The sequence below is a fragment of the Gobius niger genome (genome assembly GCF_951799975.1).
Source record: "Gobius niger genome assembly, chromosome: 16".
Taxonomy (NCBI): domain Eukaryota; kingdom Metazoa; phylum Chordata; class Actinopteri; order Gobiiformes; family Gobiidae; genus Gobius; species Gobius niger.
Genome location: NC_136867.1, coordinates 11,658,826 through 11,669,764, shown reverse-complemented (window position 1 = coordinate 11,669,764; position 10,939 = coordinate 11,658,826). Strand labels below are relative to the sequence as shown.

Here is a 10,939-nt window from a genome sequence, read left to right as displayed (position 1 = left end):
TCCCAAGCTTTTATTGACTATAGCCCTGCTCTGGTGTTCCTTTGAGGCTCATTCTGATTTGGATTTTGAGCTTTATAACCTGCAGACCACTTTGTGAATATTGGTTCGCCACAGGGTTGTATTTTGAGTCCCGTACACTATTGTACACCCATGATTGTGTTGGATCTAATCATGATGGTGCAAATCCAAAAAAGCAGATATTTGCCTCATACGATGACTCTTGTTACAGATCTGAGGTGCAAAATGTAGTCCTGGAGTAAGCAAAACGATTTGACTCTGAACCAGTGTTAATTTTGACAACATATTTTATTTTAGTTTTAGTCTTAGTCTTTTGACTAAAATGTAATTTAATTTTTGTCAAGATTTAGTCAAAAAAAACTTTTCAATTTTATTTTAGTTTTAGTCGACTAAAATTGCATGTCAATTTAGTCAACTAAAATGAAGACTAATTTAGTCAATTTATATTTATAATATTCATTATAATCATATTTAATCGTGGACTTCATGGAGCTGCTCCACATGAACAAAGCTCAGACCTGATCATTTGGCAGAGAATTTAAATGATATGATTTTTTCAGACTGTCAATAGAAGTTTGAATGATTTTAGTCTCTCCTTTTCATTTTTATTTAGTCTTATTTTAGTCGACTAAAATATCTGGACATTTTAGTCATAGTTTTAGTCTCATGAGAAACTTTTGATTTAGTTTTAGTCCTATTTTAGTCGGCAAAAATATCACTTTGACTAAAATTAAGACTAAATATTTTAGTCGACGAAATTAACACTGCTCTGAACGCCTCTCAAACCTTCGAGTTGGTCTTTAAATGTAATACAAGGAAATCTCTTTTAATTAATTGTTGAAAATTGTTGTTAAAAAGTCTCAATAGCGGCTTTTCTTTTTGCACAGATTGAAAGAATTTACACACAATAAGCAGATTCTTTCACATTTCAACCACTGTGGTACAGAACGTCTTTTCACAGTGGGATTTGGAAACGCCATGTGCGAAATAAAAAAAAAGTTCTGTCTTTCTTTCTGTCCTTGCAGGCTTTTACAAACAAAGACTTAAATCTGAGGCATTAGCCATAATTAAGGACCTGCTGCATCCTGCCAGGGGCTTGTATCAACGTCTCCTCTGTGGGAGGCACGGAACATGTTGCCACAGTGAAAGCTTTTCCCTACAAGCTGTGATGACTCTGAACAATGCACTCTGATCAAGCAGTAAACTGAACTTGAATCAGAAGACCAGAGTGAAAGCTTTTCTATCCTGTTCTGATGTTTCGCAGTGTGGCTTTAACCCTATTTAGATGTTCTGCTGTGTGGCTTTAATTGGTCAGATTCAGTCCGCTTTTATTTTCGTCGAGATGTGCGTTTCTTGGAACCAGTTTGCGACATATCCAGTAGGGGGCATCGCATCACTGTGGATGGATGGATGGAGGGAGAAGAATATGCCATGGCATCAAATAAAACAGTATATTATTTGAGGTGCACGAGTGTATTTAGTGAGATTACGGGACAAAAAAACAGTGTCATTTACAGAGGAATAGGGAGAAAGACAATCTTTGAAGAAACAATTCGTTCTGCCAACTTAAGAACCATTTTTCTCCTCTGCAGCATCCCAGAATACTATCCGTGTGTTGAGTAAGCTATTCTTTAAAAAAAGAAAGAAAGGGGGAAATAAAATATAGTAATAAACATAGGCTACACATAGGCCTAAGCCACATCATTAGTCTGACTCTTCCAACTATGAACAACACGCATATAGATTGTGACTATTTGTAAGAGCAGGTGGCACCTCCGGTCTGATGTCGTGACTTGGGATTTCCACTCATTGAAAAGTGTGATGCGCAGTGGGCCACTTGTAGCAGCATGAGGGAAACGTCAGTGAACAGCCGACCCCTGCGTCATGCGGTGACGCTGGAGCGTAGTAGAGCCTTGCACCAACCAGATGAATGACCTGAAGGGAGACAGGCGCCTTCACTTCACGAGACAGGAGCAAGGCTACAACACGATGTGCTGAAGCGGACTCTCATTTAGCGACGGAAATCATTTACCTCACAACGCTTACAGGACAATCGCACTTCTGAACTACTTTCTACAATGGCGCGAGGAGAAGGCGCTGAGCAGTACGCGGCGGGTTTATTGTCTGTGAAGCCGATGAGCGCAGAGATCAAGGCAAAGGTAAATAGAGCGTTATATTCAGTATGATTTCAAGTGTTTTGTGAATTGCTGAGCCTCACTGATTCTGTCCTATACAAGCCTATCGAGACTGCGCTTATCTATATTGTCCAATCAACCGCGCTTCAAAGGGCCACACGTGCGTGCGTGGCTATAGAGCCAAACTTGTATTTGCTTTTCTTGTAGCCTAAATTGAAATGTCCTCCCATCGCGATCCACTTACAACAACCGATGCACGTTTCATCAAATGTGATATAGACTATTCTAGTTTCTTTAAGGCTGACGTGGTGCTGCGGTTGCATGATTCATTTGATGTAGGCTATAATTATTGACTAAAAATAGTTCTAGACTCTATATTCTGGCACTGAACCCTCTTGATTCAGAGCTTTGAACGAAAGCAGCATTAAGCTGCTGTTGCTCAGCCTAAATTTAGATGATAAAATGTTGTGAAGGGAGTCACCTTTCAAAAGGTTCACAGACTTCCTCAGTGCTCAAGCTGTCTCCAGGAGTCTACAGGAGGCCCTTTAGCCTGTCAAAACTGCTTTATAAACACAGATTATCTGGTGTCGTTTAGTTTATTTGTTGATTTGAGCAGTATAAATTCTGCTCAAAAGAAGAGGAGTTTGAACAAGACCTTGCTCTGCTGTAAATGAACGCTGTAAAAGACCATTCTTATGCTTCCGGGAAGTTATATTTGCCATATTATACATACTGTGGAAATGATGCCTTGCTCAGACAGAGCTGAAGTTTTGCATGGTATCATCACACAACATCCACCATCCTATAGTCTCAGCCAATGGCTGAGCGGATGAGGTGGCGCGAGAGTGAACTGGAGTAACCTAAATTTCATGCTGCGCAGTTATTCAGGGTTTAATGTAATCCGGGGGCACTTGGGTTTTTCCTGATCCTCTAAATATGTTTGTGACACTGTTACATTTCTCACTTCCATTTTCATCTGCATACAGTCTCAATTTGACACTGCCTTATTTTGTCCTTTCAGAAACAGAAGCAGAGAAATGGTCTGTCTGTGTGGAACAAACTGCTATGCCATCGGTGGAGCTCCGTACCAGATGACAGGCAGCGCCCTGGGCTTCTTCCTCCAGATCTACCTGCTGGATGTGGCACTGGTACAGTTCTTTAAGCCAAGTATCCCTTTAACTCTTTTAGTTCTGCCCTAGTCGAGCATATTAACTTGGACACAAATGTCATTGTTCACCAATTATCAAACAGTCGACCAACCACTGCTCTCTTCAGGACCGAACAAAAGCACATTCCTTTCATGTTCTTCAATGACCCAATTAACAACTGCTTTTAAAATTGTCCTGCTCCATCACATTGTCTAAAAGGGAACAAGTCATGCCAGTGCCTGTTTGCACATCTGACTTTTGTAATGGTTTCCCTCAGCTGGACCCCTTTTACGCCTCTCTCATCCTGTTCGTGGGACGGGCCTGGGATGCTGTCACAGATCCCACTGTGGGCTTCCTGGTCAGTCGGAGCAGGTGGACATGCATCGGCCGCATGATGCCTTGGTACGTACCAATGACACCTTAGTGAACACTCAGCATTTTCGTACTGGAGGATGAAGGGAAGTCGTAGGTGTTCTGTCTAGCAGTAACCATGACAACAAGATGTCGGATTTTGACAGAATTTGCCAATAGTCACTTAGATCGCCTTCTTATCCGGTGTAGCACAGCAAAAATGGACCACAGGGCTATAAAGGCTACATTACAATGTGGTTTAAGAATGGTGCGGTGGTGCTCAGAATAGTAATGTCTTTGAACGAAGCCGTGACCTTGAAATCATCGAACATTGTGGTGAAAGGGATAAGGAGTGCATGCAAGGTACAACACACAGTAACTGGCTTCATTGCAACACTTACAGCAATAAAACCATAGAAAACCGGAGCTACATTTTTTACTAGCTGCTTGCTCACACGGTCCCTCAGTAATAATCTTTGTGTGTTCCCCGCCGGCTGCTGCGTCCATGCCGCACACTGACCGGGGAAAGAGCAAGGAGGGGGTGGCCCAGAGCTCCGCAATTGGTCCAACCCACAACACACCATGAGATTCAAACCAATAGAGGGGTGTGTCGAGTGTGCAAGTTTGACTTTCTAAATGTGCGAGAGGGGGGGAGGGCCAAAACAGAGAGGGGTTACGCAAGTTCAAAAGGCAAATATTGAATGCTGCTGAAAATAAACACCCTTTTTTTGGAAAAGGGACTTTGTTGAGGCGAAGGTTATCTGGAAAGGTCACATTTCATTGTTGACAAGGAAGTTATACTCTTTTGTTTTATTATGTATATGAGGTAATCAAATGTCGGTGTAGGATCACGGGCACATGCTCATGTTAGCAATATGTTTAAAATATTGTTAAATACATTTGTGTGTCTATAAATATTTATTTATTTTACACACACACCACCGGGTCCATGTACAGTGAGAGGGAAAAGTCTGTGAACCCTTTCTTTTTCTTACAGTACATTTCTGCCTAAATTGGTCATGAAATTTGGTCTGATCTTTATTTAAATCAATGAGTAAACCGTGTCTGCTTAAACTAATACCACCCAAACAATTAGATGTTGTCATATTTTTATTGGCCGTAACATGTAAAATTCAAGACAAAAAGAAAAAAAAAACATTGATGAATGATGCAAACGGCAACCTCTATGCTACTTAAGTGTCTTAAGTTCCAATTGACAAGTGCATAAAATAGGAAATGGTGTATTATTTTTCTTTTTTAGTGTTATGACATTCAAGCCTAGAAGACAACTGAAGGTCAAGGTACAGGCTATTTGTGCCCATCCACTCCATGGTATTACAAGTAAAGGGTTGGATTAGGAGATTATTCATCAAGCATAAACATAAACTTGAAAGCCAGATATGATAACCATATACTATAAACTAGTTTTTTTTTTTAGTTTTTCCTTGCCGTGCTGGAGCGTCTAAGGACGGGGGACGCCCACGCCGCTCGTCACTACCTCCTATTGGACATTATATTTGCCTGGATTCACCTGAACTTTTAATTGTCATTTTTATTGTTCTGTTTTATTGCCTTAATGTTTGGTGCAGCCCTGTGAGGCGACTTCTGTTGTGATATTGGGCTATACAAAACCATTAAACTTAAACTTAGGGCTGGGCCATACGTATATCGATATTTAAGATATAATTGATAGAATTGGACCATATGGCATATATTGATATAGTTCACATTTGCGCTGTAATACTTGCTTCAGGGCAGTGGCAATATCGTGACCTCCCACAGAGCATCTCTGAAGCCGGATGCCGTTGACAGGCTGGTGTTTCTTGCACAACATCTTTAAATGAAGGAGGACACACTTGTCTGTCGTCTAATGTCTGCCTCAAGACAGCACTACTGTTTATCAAAGTAAAAAAAGAACATGTTTATTGAGTAGACGGGTTGAGGCTGTTCAGATAAGCTATTAAGTTAACAAAAAGAGACCGGTAATCTCAAACTGATGTTTAAAACTAAGCACTTTATTTTGTTATCTCTTTATATATAAATGCTGCCCTCGAAAAAGATTAACTATTTTGTTTTAAAGGCTTTTTATAATTTAAGATATATTTTTTTAATTAAATGTGCAGCTTACGGAGCTTTGTTATACAGCGTTTATGTTTACATTTTATAGAGCATTAAAATGACTCGTATTTGACTTAACATTTCATTTCACCGCTCTCACTTTGTGGAAAAAATATCGGGATATATATTGTATATCGATATTCAACCTCAATGTATCGGGATATGACTTTTGGTCCATATCGCCCAGCCCTATTATAAACTGTAATGCATTTAAGTAAAAATAATAAAACGTTGCTTTTTTGTTCTTCTGTTCTGTAGGATCCTTTTGTCCACGCCGTTTGCAGTGCTTACCTACTTTCTCATATGGTACGTGCCTCCGTTTGAGCAAGGCAAAGTCATCTGGTACCTGGTGTTTTACTGCCTTTTCCAGTCAATGCAGACGGTTAGTATCTCAAACGGACACTTTTCACTTCCTCTTCTGATGTTACAACATGCACTAATATAGCTCTATTTTCTCTAGTGTTTTCATGTGCCTTACTCGGCCCTGACCATGTTCATCACCAAAGATCAGAAAGAAAGGGACTCGGCCACCGCCTACCGTAGGTCTTTGTAGATCGAGCATTCCTTTCTGTCCCTATCGTGAAGAATGCCTTAACAGTTCATTCATCTGTGCAGGTATGATGGTGGAAGTGTTGGGAAACTTACTGGGCACCGCAATCCAAGGCCAAATCGTGGGAGGGGCTACTCCCGACTGTTCTTCTGAGACTAACTACAAATTACATACAAATCTAACTACAAATTCCTCACAAATGAACACAAGCACAATCTCAATAGAAGATACGGTGAGAACTGTTTGTACTCATTGTGCACATTTTTGAGTGTAAAGCATTGACTTACTATTGTGTATTCTTACTTTAGAAACAAGCCTATATGTTTGCATCAGGGGCCATCTGTGTGATCTACATCCTGTGTGCAACAGTCTTGTTTCTGGGCGTCAAGGAACATAAAGGTATCAGTCCACTACACTTGAATGCAACAATGCCACTGAAATCCAAATGAGACTGTTGCAATCCTCTTTGAGATGACATGGGCATATGTTTTATTGGTTGTAACTAGCATTCTGGTTGTCTGAGGATGGAGCCATTGCTATGTAAAGATCCAACAGTGTTTGGAGTGTCAAATAAAAGATAAATAATACAAAATATCTGAATTTGGCCCTTCCCCCCCAAAAAAAACCCCACACACACACAGGCTACTAAACTCTTCTAATATCAAATGAATCTAGATATAAATGTCTTCATCTATTTGCTCTTTCCTGCTTCCTATAGAAATGCTGGTGCATGGTGCTACAGACAGCACCTAGGGGCAGGTCACAGAGACATACTGAACATTCATTCATTTGCTGTAAATTACATTTCGCATTGCAAAGTTACCAGTAAAATAGCCACATTGTTTGTGTGGCAGCCATGAGTCAGAAAAACCAAAAGATGTTTATCTGAAAGATGCACTGTTTGTTTATTGACTCAACAACCGCTCTTTTCACACCAGTGACCTCCAACTCCTACAGGCCACAAATGAATCAAAACACTCGTCCTCTATCTTTTGTGCATCTATTCTTGTGATTCTATCACTGTCACAGAACGTGCATTGTACAATATTATGTGTTATTGTAAATGTTTTATCTTTTTAGACAACGGACGGGAAAAATCTGCACCGCTCACATTCCAGCAGGGACTGTGGCTCGTCATGAGCCATGGCCCCTACGTCAAACTTGTCACCAGCTTCCTCTTCACATCCCTGGGCTTCATGGTAATGTTCTGAAATGTATTCCCATGTGTGCAGAATACGGGATACAGTGTGACTTTACAAGGCTTGTATTTTTGTTGTAGCTCATCGAGGGAAACTTTGCCCTGTTTATCACACACGCTCTCGGCCACAGAAATGACTTCCAGAACATTCTCCTCGTGATTATGGTGAGACTTGGCAACTTGAACAATAGCGATAAGAAGCAGCACCGTGGCTGGAACAAGTGACTTTCCACACTCTTTTTCCAGAAACAGTATGCTAGTTTACATGAAAACCTTTACTTTTACTCTCTTGTGCTAACCTATATATTTTTTTGTTTATTATGTATTGTTATTGTATGCATTATAAGTGTATTAACCCATTCATCTTGCCTCAGTTGTCTGGGAGTCTGACCATCCCTTTCTGGCAGTGGTTCTTGATGCGCTTTGGCAAAAAGACGGCTGTTTACATTGGCAACTCTGTAAGTGTTTAAGAGTCTGTTTAATTTCACACAAGTGTATTTAAATAGATAATAATGAATCTAATTCTCTGTGACCTTTTAGTGGGCACTGCCTTTTATGATCCTTATAGTCTCCCTGAAGAGCAACTTGGTTGTTTCCTACCTAGTGTCTGTAGCTGCCGGAGTGAGTGTGGCAGCATCGTTCCTCTTGCCCTGGTGAGCTAATATCTTATTTGATTTTTATATTTAGATAAAAACTAAAAACTAAAATCTAAATTTGCGGCTACTGTATATATCTTCTTTTCAGGTCCATGCTTCCTGATGTGGTAGATGACTTTAAGGTTAAAAATCCAGATGTTCATGGGCACGAAGCAATTTTCTATTCTTTCTACGTCTTCTTCCTCAAGTTTGCGTCTGGTGTCTCTTTGGGCGTCTCTACACTTAGTTTAAAGTGAGTTCTCATTGTATTATACGTAAATGTTATATAAAGCAATCGCTTTGTTTAATTCTTTCCACACTCAACCCTTTCACCCAGACAATCCACTTATATTTTGTGCATTTTTCTACAGATTTGCTGGATATGTGACCGGAGGTTGCTCCCAGCCTGGGTCGGTCAGTTTAACCCTGAAAATGCTGGTTTGTCCTGCCCCACTGGTGCTCATTGTTTTGGGACTGCTGATATTTAAAACATACCCCATAGATGAGGAAACCAGAAAATGCAACCAAAAACTTCTGCAGGAAATTCTGTAAGTAGACATCAATTAATTTAAAAATGTCATTTGTTTTTAGATGCATTTTATAATTTTTATTGACATGGTATTCTTTGTGATTTTAGAGATTCTGAAACAGATTCAGAGTCTGAATCTTCAGCACTCGGGAGCAGTGTTTAGGGACCAACACAGAACCCCTGTGTCTATGAAGCATGCCCTGAACCATGGACTATACAGCTGTCACTCGGAGAACTCCCATGGAGCCCCCTGGTGGCAAAACGGTGCAGGTTCTCCACATGAAGACATACCGTATCATTTTCCAAAGATTTATTTTTGTTTAAGGGCTATTTCGGCTTTGTTCTAACTTGTTGTGTTACATAGTGATTTTTTTCGAGTTACATCCCTACTCCTCCTTGTGAGGTGTGCAGCTTGTTCACACAAATATTGATTCAGATGCCAGTCTGAATCGAATGGTCAATATATGCCCTTGTTTTGAAGGGTCCACCGGCACTATTCCACTGAAAGAAGCTGGAGCTGAGCCACAGTTTCTACTGCTTTTTAGATCAATCTGAATGTGAAGCCTACTTGAATTTAAATGAAGGGGAAAGGCACTTCCTGACACAACTGTATATATTGAAACCAAGGCCTTACACTAGTGTCTTACTATGATGAGATTAAGTGTGTTTTCTTCTTACTACAAGAATTACAAGTGCGCAAAAAGAAAATATATTTTGAGTGGCTCCTCAGGTTTTTGATTTAAGACACAGTTCAAAATCACCTCACGTTTTTACTGTGATTCAAACATGAAATGACTAAAGTATTTATTGTGAGCAATTGAATGGATTGTAATTCTGCTGTGACAAAACGTGTACAATTATTTATGAATGGTTTGTCTGTGGTAAGAGGAGGATGTAGCTGTAATATATTGCACTATACACTGAGCCTCTGTGCTCCACCCGTTGCTGCTGTAAAAATATGTTGGCAAAAGAAATTCAGATGTAAAAAATGTGCTTAACTTGTAAATAAAGTTTGCTGGGTTTAAACTTGTAACTAAAATGGTGATGTTGTAATTTGTGATGCCGCTAATCACACGTGACTTATTACTCCCAGGTGTTTGCATTTGGCTTTGACGCGCGGAATGATGGGAAAGCAACCGCAAGCAGAAACAAAGTGGAAGTTTCATCTTGTATTTAGTGTAGCATTGTTTCACGTTGCCTTGTCTGAAACTAATATTTCTGAACCATCACCTGTATTCAGACTTACTGGCGTTGCAAAACTCTCGCCAACATCAGAAAATATTGGATCTGCAGCAAGCGCGTCTCCACTTCAGCACCTTCTGGTTCGCCATAACTTTCAGTCTGATGAAGCACACCTCCAATCCGACTTAGCCGCTCTCTCGGACGTTTCTTTGGCCTGTGGCAGGTCTGACTTTGTGGTGAGGGTCAAACCTGCTTTCTACGGGCTGGGCGCTGCTGCCAGTGAGCTGAGACTGGGGAATACGTGCCAAAGCAATGGTGTCCTTGGACTCAACGGAGACCTGCTCTTCAAATACGCACTCACAGCGTGTGACCGTGAGCTTGAGGTCAACAGCATTTTGTCAGGTTGCCCTGCTCCACACCTTCAAATTAAAGCGTAATCTGCCCTGTCCCGACAGCTTTTGCCCGGTTACCTAGTCTACAAGTTTGTTCTCCATTATGACCCTTCTCCAGAGCGGTTTCCAAGTAAGGCTCATCCAGTTACTGTCAACATTGAATGTCGTTATCCCAGGTATGCATTATTATCGGGCCTACATAAATTAATATGACGCCTGCACAAGTTTTAAAGGTTAAATCGGGGATAGGGATGTGTCTCAACTAAGAACTCTTTCATCAGAAACTACCACATGCACCAACTGGCTGTACAGCCCACCTGGGAAACTCTCATTGTGCATAAAATGCTGAAGGCAAGTCAGAGCAACTTTCACATACAGCTGATGGATGGTGAGTCCTTAATGGTATATCAAAAGTAGAAAGTTTGCTTTTTTATGTGGACCTTTTCAAAACATCTTAGGTACATGGGCAAATCCCATCCAGTCCCAGGTTTTCCAGCTCGGGGAAATTGTCAATGTTCAGGTTTCTGCACCTCACCTATCTCCAGGACAAAATCTCTACATCAACAGCTGCTATGCAACACCAGTTACTCAACCCAAATCACACATCAAACTGACCATAATTGACAATTATGGGTGAGTATTGTACGGCGATGTTTCACTGATTGATCTACCACAACACTGGT

General features: G+C 40.6%; 1 pseudogene across 1 annotated transcript; it reads left to right on the top strand.

Moving 5' to 3' along the window:
• The first annotated feature begins 1,874 nt into the window (after positions 1–1,874).
• LOC306976273 (sodium-dependent lysophosphatidylcholine symporter 1-B-like) lies at positions 1,875–9,407 on the top strand (annotated as a pseudogene). Its single transcript, XR_013794300.1, has 14 exons — positions 1,875–2,177; positions 3,175–3,301; positions 3,579–3,703; positions 6,029–6,152; positions 6,231–6,309; positions 6,386–6,552; positions 6,629–6,719; positions 7,401–7,519; positions 7,600–7,683; positions 7,893–7,976; positions 8,059–8,171; positions 8,263–8,406; positions 8,525–8,701; positions 8,791–9,407. The product of XR_013794300.1 is annotated as a sodium-dependent lysophosphatidylcholine symporter 1-B-like (transcript).
• Positions 9,408–10,939: the final 1,532 nt, after the last annotated feature.